This window comes from Callorhinus ursinus, unplaced genomic scaffold (assembly GCF_003265705.2).
Source record: "Callorhinus ursinus isolate GAN/ISIS: 27379988/994484 unplaced genomic scaffold, GSC_fseal_2.0 scaffold54, whole genome shotgun sequence".
NCBI lineage: Eukaryota > Metazoa > Chordata > Mammalia > Carnivora > Otariidae > Callorhinus > Callorhinus ursinus.
This window is the reverse complement of record NW_027397116.1, coordinates 12,546,071-12,558,855: the sequence shown is the minus strand read 5'-3', so window position 1 is coordinate 12,558,855 and position 12,785 is coordinate 12,546,071. Positions and strand designations below refer to the sequence as shown.

General features: G+C 33.9%; 1 pseudogene; it reads right to left on the bottom strand.

Moving 5' to 3' along the window:
* Nucleotides 1–415: 415 nt before the first annotated feature.
* On the bottom strand, nucleotides 416–11,053 carry LOC112839324 (programmed cell death protein 2 pseudogene; annotated as a pseudogene).
* Between the last annotated feature and the right edge of the window lie 1,732 nt (nucleotides 11,054–12,785).

Here is a 12,785-nt window from a genome sequence, read left to right as displayed (position 1 = left end):
GTTGGGCGATTAACCCATTTTTATTGTAGAAGGAAGCAAGCACATAGGTAAAATGATTATTACACTTAGTCCTACCATTCATAGTTAACTAATTCCCACCAAGCATGTATCTTTCCAGTGGACTACACATGTATAAACACTTTTACAAAGATATGAACATACTATGAATATGTTGGTGTCAGTTTAAACCTGTATCTTGTTTGATGTGGATATAGGTCTGTATCATTAAGACGGCATTACCTTCTGCTCTAGAGATACACCCAAATTTATTCACTTGCTTGTCACTGGACATTTTTGTTTCACTAATATTTACGTATTGTAAACTTATCTGAAACAACATCTTTTCACCTTTGTCTCGGGTATAATTATTTCCTTAGGAAAAAGTCCTAGAAATGGAATTGCAAGGTCTAAGAGATTATGAGCATTTGTAAGGCTTTACCACCTTGTCTTTAGGGTGTATTGTTAGATCTTGCTTCCAAACAAATTCGTCTGTGTCGCCAATTTCTACTCTATAGCTTTCGGCTCAGGTGAAGACAGCCAAGACACCACAATCAACACTCTTGCCCAGCCTATTGGCCTTTAGGGAGTTGAGCAGCTTCAGGCATGACCTGAAATTCAAATAGACTCTTGGCACCACAGACAATGTGGAATAGCCTTTCCTTGAAGGATATTTTCACCAGAGATCCAGATGGGTGCAGTCCTTTTGCCACATCTGAGAAACTGTTCTGGCTCAAGGGCTATTTTAGTTTTAAACTTCTGGAAAATTTTATCTTCCTTGGATTCATGTTTTGCCATGGAATCCAATTCTCCCTTAAGTGCTTCAGCCATGCACCCCATAATTTCTGATTCATTTTCTTTTTTTTTTTTTTTTTTTTAAAGATTTTATTCATTTATTTGACAGAGAGAGACAGAGAGAGAGGGAACACAAGCAGGGGGAGTGGGAGAGGGAGAAGCAGGCCTCCCGCCGAGCAGGGAGCCCGATGTCATTTTCTTTTTTGACAACTTCAGGTGTAATCTCATCTTCTGTTTCTACTACAGTTTCAAATTCTGGATAAAGGAAATTTTGGACTGGAATTGCTTTGTCCAGATAATATGGTTGTGCACAAACCTGCTTATGCTCATATCTCCAGTCTAGAGTTTGATGCTCCTTACTGCAGTAATGTATCCTGTGACATCTGGAGTATGTTTTGAGGCCTAAATAGCCACAAACCCTGCAGGGATGAGCTCCAGACCTGAGCTGAAGGCCCACAGACAGGGGAAGAGGGTGCTCAGAGGATGACTCATGGGAATAAAAGTCGCTCTCCCAGAGTAGCTGATATCTAAAATGCACAGGGCAGTGCCCAGCAGCAGAAGGGTTAAGAGACAGGGGTGGACGCCTGCAGCGGAGGGGTGTGTGGGGGTGTGTGGGGGGGTGTGGGTGTGTGGGGGTGTGGAGAGGGTAGAGCTGCAAAACCAAGGTCAGCTCAGGGGCTAAATGTCCTTAATTATAAAATAGTGGAATTAAAAAGGAGTAGTGGCTGGAAGCGTCTGCATTTTACTTAAAAATCTGTAATAATGAGAAGAAAGAAAGAAGTTGAAATTTTTGTGCAAGTCATGTATAAAAGCTGTCACAGGGGGCGCTTGGGGGACTTAGTCAGTTAAGCATCTGCCTTCAGCTCAAGTCATGATCCCAGGGTCCTGGGTTGAAGCCTCGCTTTGGGCTCCCTGCTCATTTGGGGAGTCTGCTTCTCCCTCTCCCTCTACCTGCAGGTCCTCCTGCTTGTAAGCCCTCTCTCTCTGTCGAATAAATAAATAAAATCTTAAAAAGAAAAAAAAAAGCTGTCACAGAAAACCAACAATAGAATCAAGTATTTTCTGAAGTACCCGGAGAGTCCTTTGCCCAGATATAAAGGGGAGGTTCTCTACTGGTTATTTTTATCCAGCATATGCAATTTAAATAATATTAAGGCAAGGTTGTTTATCTGGCAAGGATTTTTGATAATGAAATTTTAGCATTTTGAATGCAGAGTGGGATGCTGTGAGTGACAAGGCAAGCGGAATACATTTTTATTTAATACAGTGTTTAGCTGGGGAATTCGGGTTACTGATTGGAATTTAAGTGACTAAAAGCTATTTTCTGGATTAATAATTTTAACAAATACTTATCCGATTTCAAGAGCCATTTTATGTTTGGCCTACTGGCCTGTACCACAGGAGAGCCATTAGATTAGAGCTTTAAATTGCAGTAGTTCATTGAAGAATATGAACTGAGACATGTGTGAAGAAAAAAAAATGTTAAGAGTTAATAAGAGCTGGCAGTGGCAAAATGACCTTAGTGATCAAATATATGATTACCAGATGCCAAAGGAAGTTGTAATAACCTGGCTACAGTACTTTTGAGAACATTAAAAACAAATCAACAAGCAAGCAAACTAACAATCTTTCTTGAAGTGTATAATGAAATACTAACAGTTAAAAAATGCAGTAGACTTAGGCAGTTTTCTCTGAATTTCATGTTTTTAACAAACCAAATTATTGCTCAAGCTCTGACACATAATGCATTGTGATCCAAGGATAATGGATTTCATTCCATGATTTAATGCAATTTTTTTTTCTCATTTTCCATCTGTAAGAGATATGCTATACTTTTGTAATATTATGACTTCATCAAAGAGAATTAAGTCATTTTTTTTTCTGTTTTATTGTTTATTAAATAGCTGTAATTAAATATTATAATGCTGGATTTTTTTTCCCAACAAAAGTAAGAGATAAATCAGTGGCAACATTATGGAATATGTTTGTTTTATGATATGTTAAGAAATGAATTTATGTTCCTAATTTTAAAACATTTTAGCCTTACATTAGTATGTTCATTATGTTCTGATTATATTTTATCATTTATTAGTATGCTCTGCATGCCTTCTATGTGGCAATCTATTATTATGTTGATTGTTATTATATTTAAACAACTTTTATAAAATGGATCCTGGTGCATTTTATATTAAAAATATTCATATTCTTAATTACTCAGTGCTAAGTTAATTGAGACATTTTAGTGTTCCCTGGATTAGAATTAAATTAAATCTAGCTTCTATAAGGTGGCCAAAAGATACCTAGCACTTCATCACTCCACTTGCTGTGCTCCCCTCTCCGGCCAAACCAAGTACCCAGTAATGGTGCCCTGCTGGAAGGACAATATCCAGTCACATGAAACACTAAGTAACCCTATAAAATATAAATACATGATTTAAAAGTGATCTCTTTCTTCCTAAAAACATAAGTAATTAAAAACATTCAAATGACATTTATTTGTTGCCATATGTATAGTCTAGCTGATTATGGACTTCAAATTATTTTTTCTTAAAGAACTCAACAACCTGTCTGAATTGTTATTTTTGATGTCACTGATTCCCATTAAGTTACTCTAATTCCAGAAGTTCTTTTTTTTAAATATAAATGGAAGATGATATATAGTAGGATACGGAATGTAGCCCACCGAAGCCTTTGGTATACTTTACTTCAGTTTATTACATAAGCTGCAAACCAAAGCAGAGACAGGACTCTGGGAGAATGGGACCTAAGACAGGTGACTTTTGATAAGAAGTAGAGAAATGAGAATTTGGATGACATCACCAGGGACCTGTAGATGTTTGCACACCTAGAGCTATGTTGTTTCTGGAGCAGGGTGGAAGGCTTGTACCTGGGTCTAAGAGTCCCCTTAGCCATGGGACAAATTACCCTGGGGTGTCTTACCAAAAAGTGTGTTGTTCTTTGTTATAGTGTCTTATTAAGATACATTTGAGAACAATAAGGATATTAGGTACCATTGGTCACAGAGTTACAAATGAAGGTGGTTAATAAGATGATACAATATTTTGAATATCTTTAAATCAACTGAAGCATGATCAAATTTTCCAAGTTGATATTTATATTGATGACCTACTTTTTCTTTTTCAATTTATTTTTTTCTCTCTTCTTATAATGTTCCAGAAACATTAAGTAACGTATTAGGATTACCGAATTCCTTTCAGGACACTGATTCCAAACTTTTTGCTACCAAGTGATTATTTTCAAATACTTCTTTGGCCTTCCTTTCTTTTTTCTTTTGATTCTTTCTTTTAAATTCATGATTCAGGCCTAATTTAAGCCTAAATTAATCAAAATCTCTGGGATGGGAATGAATCATGAACCCCAAAATAAATAAAAATATATATACCAAAAATAACAAACTAAGGTTATAGAGTTTCACATAACAATGCTGGAGAGGGACCAGTAAATATGCAAGTATAATACAGAAATTGTACTTGTGACAAAAATCAAATTAAGATTACACACAAACTACTTGGGGAATTTGATTATACAGTCTGGATTTAGTAGACTGTTAATGTGGAAGACAGATTGCCAATCTTGAAGGAAATAAGACATCAGCTGATATTAAAATGTAGGGAATTGGAGAAACGTTAATAATACATGGGAATACGTTTTACAAACCTAGGGAATAGTTTCGGCAAAAGTATGAATACCTGAAGTAGGTAGAGTTGCAAGACAGTAGTAGCACTGGAAAGAAAACTGTTTCTCTAACATTGACAAGAAGTGCATGAGCCAGATGGGTACACAAGGGTCACACTGACAGGCATTGAAGGATAGAAATTTTAATACTTTTTCCCGAGATTTGGAGAAACCAAAGGTGCATTTTAAACAAAATTGTATAATGACTGAATCTGCATTTTAGATCAGTCTACTAGACAGATGGACTTTAGATTAGAATGGTATGTTTCCCAAGGCAAGAAGATAAATTGCCAGTGAAACACTACTGGCAGAGTGATGCAAAGTAATATAATTTTTGCTTAAACATTATGTATAAAAAACACTCTTAAAGCAAGTGCACATTTACCTTATATTAACACTAATACCATTTTCTAAAGTTGCTATTTAAATTAACAGCAACCCTCCCCCACCCTCTGCTGGTATATATGCAAATGCAGCCTAAATTCTACTAATTGCTAACTTCTACTAATAATCACTTTTGCTCATAATACTCATAAATGGCTTCATTATGCTATATATTAATTCTCTTGCTGCTGAGAGGGAATTTTATAGCAGTGTTTCTGTATCAAAACAAACAAACAAACAAAAAGCCTCTTTTCAATAAAAGCCTGGCTTAATATGACACCCTCTATAATACATTTTTTCATCCGGGCTCCTCACTCGATGGTGCCTTAGAGCCCAAAAATGTACTCTATGATCACATTACTTTCCTGTTAACGAGAATTCCCCACTCACTCTTCAACATTAAAAAAACTTTTTTTTAAATTTCACTAAATATGAAAAAGTCAGGGGGTGTTAAATCTCAATTTAAAGAAGTTTGAGAACAGCATCCAAATAGAGCAATAGATCTAAAGGCATACAAGAGGGGTGCCTGGGTGGCTCAGTCAGTTAAGCATCTGACTCTTCATTTTGGCTCAAGTCATGATCTCAGGGTCATGCAATTGAGCCCCTTGTCAGGCACTATGCTCAGCGTGGAGTCCACTTGATATTTTCTCTCTCCCTCTTCCTCTCTTCTGCCCCTCGCCCCCTGCTTTCACACTCTTTCTCTCAAAATAAAATCTTAAAAAAAAAAAAAAGATTTAAAAAAAAGCAGGGAATGGGGAGAGAGTGTGGTGTTTGAGAAACTGGGAACATGTGAAGCATTGTGTCCAAGATGGCTAGGAAAGAAGTGTAATTTTAAAATAATGAATATGAAATTAGTTATAAACCTTCTTACTCTCTTTTTCTCTCCTGCCATTTCACATCCCAGTTTTCTTCTTTATTATTTTTCTATGTTCCCATAGATAGAGGTATATAGAAATATAAATGTAGATAATATACCATCCATATCTATGTATAATACGTATACTATACATAATCTATATATAGATTTGCTGGTACATGACTATATTATAAATATATGGTATATTTATTATCTTTATTTTTCCAGTAGGATATAAGCTCCATAAGGACAAGAACTTCTTTTTAGTTTGTTTTACCACTCTATACCTGTGAAATAGAAGGACATCTGGTAGATAGAAGGAGCCCAATAAATTTTTGATGAATGGCTTAATGAGTAAAAAATGAAATGAATGTATGAATGCAGTCAGGTGGAGTTTTTGCTTTACCCTTAGACAACAGAGAGCCAGCTAATGTATTTTTTCCTAGTTAATCTCTGTGGCAGTTTCTAAATTACCCCCTCCATCAGTTGCATAGAAAATAACATAACTCCTAAATCCAGATTATTTTCTTTGAAACTCATAGCATTCCTTCCTGTGTTAATGGCCTGTCTAGTCTTAGCTTTTAAGCATCTCCTATCATTTTTCTTTTTCCTGCTGACCTATTTGGTCCTGTGTACTTTCCTTTGTCTGGCTCATATGACAATATGACATATGTTAGTGTTAAGGTTACATATTAAGGTTACAGTAGTCCTAAACAATCAACTCTATGAACAAAATCTATGGTCTCTAGAATTCAAGATCTGAGTTGACCTGTCTACTTTTTTTACATTGTACATCTGGTGCCCAGGACAAGACCCAGGCAAGAGGATGTGCTCAATATATGCATGATGAATAAAAGAGTGAACAATGAGCCCCAATATAATATTACTGTGAGCTAAGGAAGAGATTTAATGAAACCTTACAGAAAATCACAGATAGGCTTATCACATTTGGGTCTCCTTGGAAGGATCCACCCAAATAATTACTTTAAATTATTTTAATTTCTTAATTATAAATATATTATTTAGTGTTTGAGATTGTATAATTTTTAAAGACATAAAATTTTGGGTGGGAACATTAATTTATTCAAAAAATTTTATTTTTATAATGTACTTTTATAAATATCAAGTAACCAGAAATATAAGGTGATAGAGTGCCTATTTAACAAGATGATTTCAAAAGGATTTTTTTTTCAGCCAAACTGGAATAGGGTTTTAGAAGAAAATACTTTATTTAGAGCCCTCATAACATAGCTTTATCTTTATAATACTAGAGCTTTTTTTTTTCAGTTTTTAGCAGAAATATATAGCTTTAACTTTATTAAATTCAGAACTACTTTGGAGTTATCTAGAAGTTTTGACGTTGACCTCCTTTAAAATGTGAGATACAGCTCTTTTAAAATGGTGTTGCTACCATCAAGCATTTATCTCAAGCTACAAAGACCCGTTCATTGACCATTTAGGGTAATTATTGGTGTTGAAGGATTATATTCAAATTCACGGGGCGCCTGGGTGGCTCAGTTGGTTAAGCGACTGCCTTCAGCTCAGATCATGATCCCGGAGTCCTGGGATCGAGTCCCACATCAGGCTCCCGGCTCAGCGGGGAGCCTGCTTCTCCCTCTGACCCTTTCCCCTCTCATGCTGTTTCTCTCTCTCTCTCTCTCTCAAATAAATAAATAAAATTTAAAAAAAAAAAACAAATTCACCATTAGTGCTTCTCTATTACTTTAAAAAATACTTGTTAAAAACAGCAACCAAAATTCTCAGTTGTGATACTATAGCTAAGGAATAATCACAAAATCTGGATAAAATATCTTTGCCTCTATTTTTCCTATTTCCATAAGGTGCCTCTATATGTAACAAAATTTGATTTGGAGTGATATCATTTCTAGTTAATGTATTTTTTCCCAAAAGTACTTTAGACTTCAAAATAAATTATGTGAGAGACTTTACTCTACTATGACCAACTCTGCAAGTATTTAATATAAGCTGATTTTCTGCTTTCTGAAGGAAAATTTGGAGGACAAAACACCCCATGCCTCATACTTGGACATTTGCTTTTACTTGTATTGATTATCACAGGCCACTATGATGCCTGATCATTGTAAGCATTCAGTAAATGTTTTCTTTACTCAGTAACCATTTCAAGGATATATGCAGCTCACAAATATGTATGTATTTCTATTTGTATTTATATACATACACTCAAAATGTCATTGGGAAAAATTGACTTGGTAAGTGTGTCCTGCATACATCATCTCTATTTCCAAATTTCTATGATTATTTTGAGGCATAAAATATACCTGGTCATAACCTGAGGGAAACTCAGACGGTGCCTGCCCCCTCACTCTGGGACATTTTTCCCCTAGATGACAGGCAGATCTGTCACAGGACAAGATGATTTATCTCCTCTGATTTCATCCTGCAAAGACGCCCTATACAAGGTGAAGTGATAATTTTCCTCAGAGTTAACGTGTCTAATGTCTCATTTTTCATTCCAGTCCTTGTGAAATGACATCAAACACCAAAGTGGGAACTAATTTTGGTTGTGAGGTTTGTCTGCCTGCCCAGTTCTCTGGGAAAACAAGCAAATTATCTGTACTTTTTAGTCATAGAAGTTATATGATACTTGGAGCTGACTGCTCAGGATTTTTTTTTTTTACTTTTAACCCACACTGGAAAAGCAAAAGAAAAAAACACATGGCAGGGAATTTTGCAAATAATATATTTTGCCAGAAAATTAATCAAAAAGAAATATGCGAAGTGTACTTGTGGAAAATAATAGGACAATTTAGAGGGACTTAAGGTGCAGAAGTAAGTTTGGCAGTATATTTGACTACAACATTAAAATATGCAATTAATTCAGTATGATTTTTGGGGAAAAAACAATTATTTGAGAGTAAAAATTCAATGAGCCAACATGGTATTTTCATTCAGCAAGAAAACTTGTTTGTAAATATTTGTCTAAAGATGGAACAAAATTTTAGAATTTACTTTCTGAATGCATTTATTTTAGTACATAAATAGGGTAGTCATTTGCAAAGTGTGTTTGTTTAGGTGAAAGTTTTATGTGATAAACTAAATTTTAGCCTGCAGAATTATATACGTTTTCCTGAATGAATAAAATTGTTCATGGGTTATAATTTACTGGGTAAGTGTATTAGCAGTGAGGTACTCAGAAGCAGGGAAGTTATATGACTTGAAGTCATATAAAGATAAAATAAGAATAGAGAAAATTTGTGCTTTTTAAACTTTATGATTATTTTATAGGATGGATAAGCTAAAAAAATATGAGTATTAGTTGAATTGAATAAAAGTTAACTAAGTAATTGGTATCTGAGAATTGGGGAAATCATTTCTGTGAGCCCTGACATTATGAAGGTCATAATCTAAATATCTAAATAATGTCAAATGTGAATATAGAAAAGAATAGAGGAATAATTAATGTTTACTGAAAGCTTGCTTTTTCCAGGTACTAGGTGAAATGCTTCATGTAGATTATTTTATTTATTCTTTACAATACCTCCATGAAGTAAGGTTCATTAATTGCATCATTTTATGGTTGAGGAAAATAAGACATAACAAGGAAAATTAATATTCTTATAATCTCCCACTTAGTAGAATCCAAACCTGCATTTTTTAACCTTAAACTAATGCAAAGCAAAGTAAGTTGCATTTTTTTTTAACCGAAAGCATCATTTTTTTAACCTTAAACTCATAAAAAGCAAAGTAAGTGCCTACATGCTTCTAGTAGCACAAAAGAGACTGGTGACACAGCTGCAATACATAAAGGGAAAATTACTTCAACAGATAAAACATTAGCAGCAAAGGCAAGTAAAGACAAAAGGTCCTTTTCATTGTAATTAACAAGTTTTCTAGACTCTCTGGAGCCGATGGAATTTGAAAAAGACCAAGCCTGGAAAAAATATTAGCAGTCAGATCTTTGACTTAAAATTCCATGCCCAAGCTATCCTATAAAAATAGAAAGAATGCTAGGCAAATATTCCTGTTTGTATCAGCGATGGCATTTCAATTAGTGGGAAAACAAGCAATTATTTGTTCAAATAGCTGGAAAATCGGTTAGTGATGTCGAAAATAATTAATTCATACGCCTACCTTACATCATTTAATCAAGTTAGATGTGAATATAAGAGTTAGATGCGATTGGTCTAGAATTCTTCAAGCCTACTCATATTTTTTTTTCCTGTTTGTTTTTTCCCTTCCTTAAGAAGATGATCCCTACATGTAATCACAAGTTTTTTGATTATTATATTATATTATATTATATTATATTATATCATATCATATCATATCATATTATATTATATTATATTATATTATAGAGGGAGTTTTGAAGGGAATTGAGAAAAAAGGCTATGTGACCATGGAAGCAGGGGAGAAAAGGTGATACCATATGTGGCCATGAGCCAAGGAACAAGGACAACATCCAGAAGCTGAAAAAGGCAAACAAATGGATTCTCTCCTAGAGCCTCCAGAGGGAGTGTGGTGAAATCCATCATGGACTTCTAGCCTCTAAAACCATAAAATAAATTTGTATAGTTTTAAGCCACAAAATTCATGATCACTTGTTATAGCAGCCAGAGGAAATTAATGCAAAGATGTTCATAGAGGTCTTCATCGTATCATTATAAATTTATATGTTTATGAAATATTAATAAATTAAGTGTGAATTAATGAAAAATAATACAAATAGGTGGCTTAATTTTTCTGATTAAAGAATGGGTAAAACCTAAAAACATATAAAATTAATGAGTGCAACTATTGGATAAATTTGTTTACATAAAAATTTAAATATGTATACCTTTTTAAAAGCATAAAAACTGTGTGTAAGCAAAGCCAATATTGCAGCAAACATTTCATAGGGTAACTTACATAACACACGGTGCGTTTCTAAAAATTAAGGGAAAAAATACTATCAGTGGAAAACCTTAAAAACTCTTTGAGCATGGAGTTCATAATTCAAAGCATGTGTGTGATTATTAAACAATAAAAGTTCACTCTGCTAATTAGAGAACAACAAATTAAGAAACAAGTGAAAACATTTTTAATTCTATCAAAATGATGTACTTAATCACCTTATTTCAACAATTTATTTATAAAATCTCCAGCAAGTTTATGCTAGAATTACTGTCTCTTGTAATTCAGTTTCCTGATTTGCACTTTCATCATGGAACTTCCTGTTGCTAATGCCCAAACCTTTACAATCAACTTGCATCCTACATTTTTCTGATACCCTACGTTTGTTCTTCCGAGAAATCTTGGCCTTACTTCCAAAATATATCCGAAGACCTTGGCCTGAATGTCCATGATTCTTGCCTAGATTTTTGCACTAACATCCAACTGATCTCCATGCCTTGACCTTTGCATTATTACAATTCATCATTGAAGCAAACATCAAACTAATTGTGTGAAATTGGTCATCACTTCATGACATAATCATCCAGTAGTTCTTTGTAATGGCCCTGAGGCCCTACAGGATTTTACACTACTTCTGTTATTCTCTACCTAGCTTACCACCCTTCAGACATTTTAACCTCCTCATTATCTCTGAACATCCTGGATTTGCTTTGACATAATGGGTTTTTGCACTGGCTCTTCCTGGGTTTTGGAAACATTTTCTCTTAAAATAACTTTAAGGCTTACTTCCTCTCCTCATGAAAACCCTGTATTAAATAGCACTGCTCCTAGGTGCCCCATCTAAAAGTCCAAGTCCCCCAACACTTCAAATGCCTGTTACAGTCCCAATTTTTCTTTCTATAGCACTTATCACATTCTGATTCTATATACTTACTATTTTAACATGTCTACAGTATAATTTTGTGTTTCTTCTTTATTTTTTAACATCAAGGAATTCTTGATGTATGTAAAAATCACCATCAGCCTGATATCATTAGTGACCCAACAGTGTGAAAAATAGTTTAGTTACACCTTCTAATATTATGAAAATGGTAGCAGTAAAGTAACCTAGATTTGAAATTATGCTTAATTTTTTCCTTGCCTGCCTCCCCTACCAAAAGTAAGCTTCATGAATGTCAATTTTTTTTAACTTTGTTTACTCATGCATCTCTAAACCCAAGAATACTTTCTGGTACATGAAGAAATCAAATAAATATCTGTCCAGTGAATTTATGAATTAGTGAAAACCAATTATACTGCTTCATTACATAGTAAATATTCAATGAATGTTGGCTGTTCTAACAGTAATCCTCAAGAGTATGAAGAAATGTGGTTGCTAATACATTTTGGGGTAAATATTTGATCTATAGACAAAGATTCTGTCCAGTCTTCTGGTTACTTCCTCTTTCATGCTATTATTATAATCTTAGGAACATTTAAAAAATTCTCCTGAACTAAGACACTAATTTTTATATTTTAATAAATAAACTAAAATTTGAAATAATTATTTTCTTCATTTGAAGAAGGGACTGCATTTGCAATCCAAAATAAACTGATGAGTTTTCCAAATAGTATTATACTGAATAAAAATGTTTTTATCATAAGAAAAGTTAAAGAACTGAGAACACCTAACTTGCTATTAATTTCACATTAACATTTTAGGTATATTATTTATGGTCCAATTATAAAGTCATTAAAGTCTTGAAGAGCTTAACCTTTTCATTTCTTAGTTATGCTGGAAAAGGAAATTTGTATTCAGCAAGCTCTCTCAGATGGCCTAGAGAAGAAATCTGATTCATTGTACCGTATGTAGTCACCAAGAAAAAAATGCCTGAATCTGATAGAATTCTTTCATTATTCCAATCTCAAGACAAAATTTATAACTTACAGATATTAATCTCTATCATTCAAAATGAAATGTAACTACCTCAATTTAATTTTGAAATCTTGCATGAGTGTCTCTGCCTACCATCCCCCTGAAATTTTATGTTGCTTCCAAAACAGTATCTCAGTTTGAAAGCTTGTATTATCAGCAGTATCACCATCAAATTTTAAAGAATTAATTATTATCAAAAGAGAATCAAAGTAGTAATTTCACACTTTGAATCTTGAAAGCAAAATTAAAACATAGACATCCATGCTG